Raw genomic sequence first — 7,013 nt, 5'->3', positions numbered from 1 at the left:
CCACGAGCCCCTCCCACGACCCCCCGAGACCCCCACGAGCCCCCCCAGGGCCTCCCATGAGCCCCTGAGCCGTGCAGCTCACCCTCTCCTACTGAATATGTACATCTATGTTACATATGATATACAGGCTACATAGGATCCCTAGGCTATGTGTGATCCCTAGGCTATGTGTGGTATCTAGGTTACACGTGACATATGTGATCCCTAGGATATGTGATCCCTAGGATATATGTAGTATCTAGGTTATATGTGACATATGTGATCCCTAGGATACATGTGGTATCTCGGTTATATGTGACATATGTGATATCAAGGATATATGTAGGGTACCTGGGCGGGTGCCGGTCCCCGCTGGAACCGCGCTTAGGCACTGCCCTGAGCTGCTGGGCTCGAGGCCGGCGCTGTGCCACTCAGCCACGGCCCCACGCCCGGCCGTTTCTGGTGGTTTACTGGCAATGCGTGGCTCCGGCTGGGTCCCGGGCTGGCTGGGGGTCCTTAGACTCGGGCCTGGGCACCGCGCTGGGGCCACACTCGCTGGCCTAATGGAGAGGGGGTGAGAACTCTGTTTTAGAAGGGGATACTGAGAAACCACCCTTCCAATGGAGCAAGTGAGTTCCAGGAACATACCGTCGGGCTCTAGAGAGGAGCCCTTCTGTGCCACTCACCTAGGAGGCCGATGAGCACTTGGACACTAGGCCAGGGAAGGGCTGGGTGATGGCAACACACAGGATACAGGTCACTTGGTACCATATTCTGCAGAGATACTCGTTTGAGGCTGTTTCAAAATAATAGCAACAGAATGAAGGCTCTCTAGTTATTCCCAGAAATGGAATAATTGTAATTGAATATGACACCTTTACCAATTCTATTTTGAACACGTTTAATAAAGAAGTTTGAGTTTGATAGTGGCATCCAATGTGAAAGGGTGCTTATTATCTCGGGTTTATTTCTTTTAAAAAGGCTTAAGTCATTTTATAAATTTACTTTTCCCATTATTGATGATGTATTTCTTTGAAAAACGAAAACTTAAAAGACACACAGAGATCGCTGGGCATTGGTGGCTCTCACCTATAACCCTGGCTACTAAGGAGGCTGAGATCTGAAGAGCTTCGTTCAAAGGCCAGCCCTAGCAGAAAAGTCCACGAGACTTTTCCAGTTAACCACCAGGAAAGCATAAGTAGAGTTGTGGCACAGTGGCAGAGCACCAACTTGAGTGAAAAAAGCTTCCAGGGACAGCTTCCAGGCCCTGATTTCAAGCCCATGACCAACAAACAACAAAAACTAAAACAAAACCCACAAAGACTACAATCAGGAATAACATCATTGGTTCATAGCGCATAATTCTTGGGTTATTTCCAGTGTTTAGATTTACATAATTATATTTTCTCACTCAAGTTCTTCAGGGTTTAAGGATAGAAAAATACATGAAGTAATTCTCAACTCAGAACTATTTTGTCATACTTAAAAACAATTTTTTATTCAGAATTAGGGCAATGCATTGCTAATTGAGTTATTAGTCAAATTCTAGAAGTATCTAATAGCCAATGACGGAGGAGTGGTTGCTGAAAGCAAAAGAGTGGAAGGAGAATACTGGTTTATTGCAGTTAAAATGCTTTAGTTTTGGAAATTTTACAGAACTTTATGGTCACAGAAGTAAATTGTTAGGATCTTTGTCAGCACCTGTGCAGGTGAGGCGTCCTGAAACAAGCTGATTTTCATAATAAATTCTCCTCTTTGAACTCTGTGCCCTTTTAACTACTGCTCTTCGTCCTTTCTTTAGAAAAACAATCAGAAAATTTGTGTAGCATCCCCACCATTTCACTAAAACAATTGCCAAAACGGAACTTCTGGTTCTCCTTGTATGTGACCTGTTAGCCACATTTCACATCACTGGGCATCACTTCTTGAATCATAATCCCTTCTTAGATTCAGCTGATGGAGTTCAGCTCAGCCCTCCTCTGTACTTTTGCTGGAGCTTCCTGGGTGGTAGTTCTTCTGCACAGCCAAATATTGAAGCATCCCAGAGGGGCTCAGTTCTCCAATATGTGTGTGTGTGTATAGAGAATATATATATGTGTATAATGTGTGTGTGTGTGTATGGGCATCTACATCTCCCACATCCCTAACTCTGTCACTACACCTGCATGTTTTTTATACTAGCCTATGACTTGATGGTCTGTCTATACATAGTTCATCCCAAATTTTATATATATAGTCTTTTCTGAATTCCAGAATCACAGCTGCTTATTCCGTCTTTACTTCATTGCTTAATTGATCAATCACATAACATAACCATCAATAACAAGACTTCTTGATTCCTAATTGGCCACCCTGCTTCTCCTGGATCTCAGTAAATCCCCATTTCCAAATGCCCATTTGGAAAAGCTAAAAGCTTAAGCCATTCTTGACTTCTCCTGCCTATCACTTCCCACCCTATTAACAAATCCTGTCCTAATACTTCTTCACCTCTTTCCATAGCACCTTTCTTTCCTGCATCACTTGTGGTGTTATGTAATTCTTTGTGAAGTCATTCATTTATACTTGTTACCATGGGAGCGTCTAGCTCAAGCTAGGACATGGGATGGATCTGATTGGTTTTGCTTTGCCTTTCCCGTTCCCCTTCAAAAGAAAGGAAGGAAAGGGGATGCAGCGATTAGTTTAAAATTTCCATTACTATAACTTTAAAAATATTTCAAAACTACAGTAACACATTCTCAATCAGCCATATTATTTTTCTTTTAAGCTAACTGATGAATTCATTAATGTGCTAGAGCTTGACTACAATTAAGAAGAGGGCATAGCCTGTGAGACTCTTATCTCCAATTAACCACCAAACAGTATATAAGTGGAACTATGACGTAAGTGGTAGATCACTAGCCTTGAGCACAAAAGCTCAGGGACAGTATTCAGGTGCTGAATGTGTTAGCCCTAGGACTATCACAAAAATAAATGGAAAACATAACTTTGCCTTAATCGGTCATAGCTTCAACATAGCTACAATATATACTTCACTATATATATACATATATATATTCACTATATATATACATATATATGTATGTGTATATATATATATTTATATATATATATATAGTGAAATTGGTTCTAGAAGCAGAAGTCATCCCTAGAAAAATTAACCACTGAGTCACAGTTGAAGTTGATTTATAAATCATTTGAATGAATTTGGGTGTGGATAACGAAGAAAAACAAATATATATGTATATATATATATATCTATATATAGAGAACCAAAACCGAATTAGACAAACCAGTAATGTTTTTTAAAGAAGCAAAATTACTATCCTAAGAAGTAGGGGAAAAGTCCTTAATAAAAGTAAAGAGGTTAAAAAAAGAGGGAAATAATAATTATAAAGAATATAATATTGTTTTCTCTTAAAAAGAGGAAAAAATGAATACAAATAGGAAAGTTACCAACATGGTAGCTATTCATACAATTATATCAAAATCACTGTAAATATAAAATTGCCTAAACCACCAAAGACAGACTGAATGACTACAAATAAAACTCAGCTATGATGTTTATAAGAAACTTATCTTTAGAAAAAAAATTACATATTAGAAAAAAATTAAGTACAAAATCAGTAATTTAAACTTGGATCTTGGGAGAACTAAAGAAAGGCCAATTCAAGCCTAACGCACTAAGAAAAGAGTAGAAATCAATTGAAAACCAAGACAGCTGATTCTTTGAAAAGAGCAATAAAATAAACTTCACACCAAGCTAAGACAAAAGGATGACACAGATGATAAATATCAGTAATGAAAGAGGAATCATCATTATTGATTCTATGGACAGTTAAGGATAGTAAAGGAGTATATAACTCTTAGGTCATAAATTTGGAAATTTAGGTAAAATGGACAAAAACCCTTGAAAAACACTGATTATACCTTTATCTATCAAAGAGTGAATCTTTAATGAAAAGCAAAAATAAATCACCAGGCCCAGATAGTTTCACTGGCAAATTGCATCAAATATTTAAATATTTATAGAAGAATTACACAAATCTCCACAATCTACTCTAGAAAATAAAAACAAAAGAAACATTTCCTAACTCAGGAAGTCATCATTACCTTAATGCCGAAACAAATATATTACAAGAAAGCAAAACTACAAACCTACAGATCTACAATAGATATGGAAAAAGTACTTGAGCAAATCCAACATCTATTCAGGATGTAAAAAATAAAAACTAGGAATAAAAGGGAACTTCCTCAACTTGATGAAGGTTATCTCCAGAAAGACTATAAGAAACTGGCATTGTAGATGTTCACACTCAATAATGTGAGGGGATCAGCAATGAAAATCACCTTGGAAATATCAAAGATAGGAAGGAGTTTTTTATGATCAAGATTAAGGAGGGCCATGAGATGACTTATGTTTTAAAAAGCACATGGGTTGATGGTGTAACCCTTAAGTTGTAGCAATCTACAGTCTTGGAACACATTAACTCTTTATATCCAGATACAAAAGACAGTTCCCCATTATCTGCTAATAGCAAAGATACACTTTCAGATCTAAGTTCTGTAGGGAGTTTAAAATTTGATAACCCCCAAAGAAAGATATGTAGACACTACACTTTCTGGACTGTCATTGGAAGGCACTGACTAGAGCACCAAACCATGTTTCTACCATACATGGGTTAGAAGCATAGTTGTTGTTTTTTTTTAATCACTATTTTCAAAGAAACTAATGGTGGTTCATGCTTGGGCAGGGCAAGGCTCATACTTCAGAGCTAGTAAGCCAGGTAAAGAAAGTGAGAGCATCTCAAAAACATACGAAAGAGTAGTGGGGGCGTGGTTCAAGAAGTAGAGCTCATGGCAAGCACAGGTCCTGAGTTCAACTTTTAGGACTACAAATACAGTCACAACCTAGACAATTTAGGGACATCTTTTACAGGTTTAATTGTCTGGGTATATAGCTCAGTGGCAGAGCATTTGTCTAGTGTTGTGAGGCCCTGAATATGATCGCTAACTCCCCACCCCTCCACCGGCTGCACACATGCAAATACTGTGGAAAGCCCTATTCCTTATGTCACTCACTACTCCTCATATGTACTCCATTTAAGAAATTACTTTCAAAGTCAATGCCAAGAGAACACTTCCCACTGCAAACCCTGCCAGCCAAGGAACATGCTTAATTTCTTTTTTTTTTCTGATAACAAGAGCTAAATACTTTTCTTTATTTGCTTTTTTCTACTTGCTTACAATTTGAAATTTGGTCACAGACAATAAGCGGATTCTTAGTTTGAGTATATTGGCTGTATATTGTAAGTAAAATGTGTTTGCAGGCAGAAACACATTTCATTTGGAAATGAGTTAAATACCAATTTTAAGCTCATGCAAATTCTATTGCCAGCTCTTTGTCCTCAACCAAAATGTGTTTTTAGTAAACTTGTGATGTTAACAGTAATGAATATAAGTGACTATGAATATAGACTATTATTTGAAAAGCATTTTTATATTAAAAACATATTGACTTTATATAGGTGGGTCTGTTAATCACCTGTAGCATGTTAATAGAAGATTCTGCTTGTACACTTTCAATAAGGTCTCCGTAGTTTAGCCTCTCTATCTTATTATTGTTTGCTTATCATGCTAAATATTCATGTCTGAATGTCAAGAAAGAGGAACTTCTGTTATAAAGCTCACTGAATAAAAGATGTACAGGGTATCTCTGCAAATAGTGCTTCTGTTCAAATACAGGTAGAGGTTTTCAAAGAGCAATTACTTCTTAGGCAATGAAACATAACTAATAAACAGATTTAACCTGTCAATAATTTAAAAAGTGAACTGTGTTTGTTGTTTTCCCAAAGGATAAACTGATTCATTTTGTTTCTTTTCCATGATAACTTACTCCCATTAAATTCTCCTTCAGTTAAGGGCTATGCACAGGATTCCTATCTACTGAGTAAGCTAGAGGAGGTCAGCAGGAAATTTCTTCATGCATCAGAAGTGCTGAGCACATGAAACAAGGGTTGAGCAAATCTAGCGAACATATGGACATAGTGAGAGCATAAATGCTTCTTCACTGAGTGCATTTGTTAGGAGCAATGCCCTGCTGGCAGATGAGCGGGAAGTCGGTGTCCTGCTGGTTTAGGGTCAGGGGCAAACTCAAGGCCTCCAGCTCTGCTGTGGCTTATAAGGATAAACTATAAGGAACGGTTGGGGGGCGATGTACTTCTATAAGTACAGCCAAATATGAGACACGTGTATGATTTAAATACTATTCATCATCTCCTCACATACTATATTGTACAGGTTCCTTATTTAGGGTGCCTGATAGTCTTGTTAACTTGATGTATGTAATCTTTTGTGTTTACCTTCTTCGATAGAACATGTTTGATAAACGTAGGTACGTAAGGTTCTTCCATGCTGATTCATCTTCTGCATTGTCTTGGAAACTGAAAGCCTTGATAGGCTTTGTGTTCCAAAACAGATGAAGCCTTGTGCCAGTGCAGCTGTTTTCCTGGTGGGCTGAGGGAATGCTGATACTTCTTCCTCTTATCTTCCAAGAATCATCTTCAAATACTTTTCTTTTACTACTGAATATTAGATTTTTATGGACATGTCACATTTATTCAGCCATTAACCATTTGACGGGTAAGTCGTTTCTCTCTTCTATTATGAATAATAATGCTTTACTCCATCAACATTTAGAAAGCATTTGCAAACAGGGAGTGTTCAGCTTCAGCATTACTAGAGTCTGAAAAGGCCCATTTTTTTTTCTTCCTTTTTCAAGGCCCCAGACTGAGTCCTGAAGTGGCTGAAATAGTAGATCACTACAGCTATAACTTGTAAATCTACGGCAGGAAGCACTCAGTCTTTTAATTCACGATGGCCTTGGCATTTTAACTTACTCTGCGCTGGATAGTAAGGGGGAGTCTGGCGTGCTCTGTCCAGTCTTCTAGCAAGCATCCATTGCCGAGCAGTGAGCTGAGACTGCAGGTTTCACTCAGGAGGGGCTTGAACTCTTCAGTCTGGGAGTCAGCTGCGGG

General features: G+C 38.4%; 1 protein-coding gene across 1 annotated transcript in view; it reads left to right on the top strand.

Annotated features, from left to right (window-relative positions):
• Ccdc181 (coiled-coil domain containing 181) overlaps positions 1 to 7,013 on the top strand; it is a 26,661-nt gene that overhangs the window by 619 nt on the left and 19,029 nt on the right. The gene's annotated exons all lie outside the window — the stretch shown is intronic.

Source organism: Dipodomys ordii, unplaced genomic scaffold (assembly GCF_000151885.1).
Source record: "Dipodomys ordii isolate 6190 unplaced genomic scaffold, Dord_2.0 Scaffold27, whole genome shotgun sequence".
Lineage (NCBI taxonomy): Eukaryota > Metazoa > Chordata > Mammalia > Rodentia > Heteromyidae > Dipodomys > Dipodomys ordii.
The sequence above is the reverse complement of the archived record's forward strand: the minus strand, read 5'-3'. Positions and strand labels throughout refer to the sequence as shown.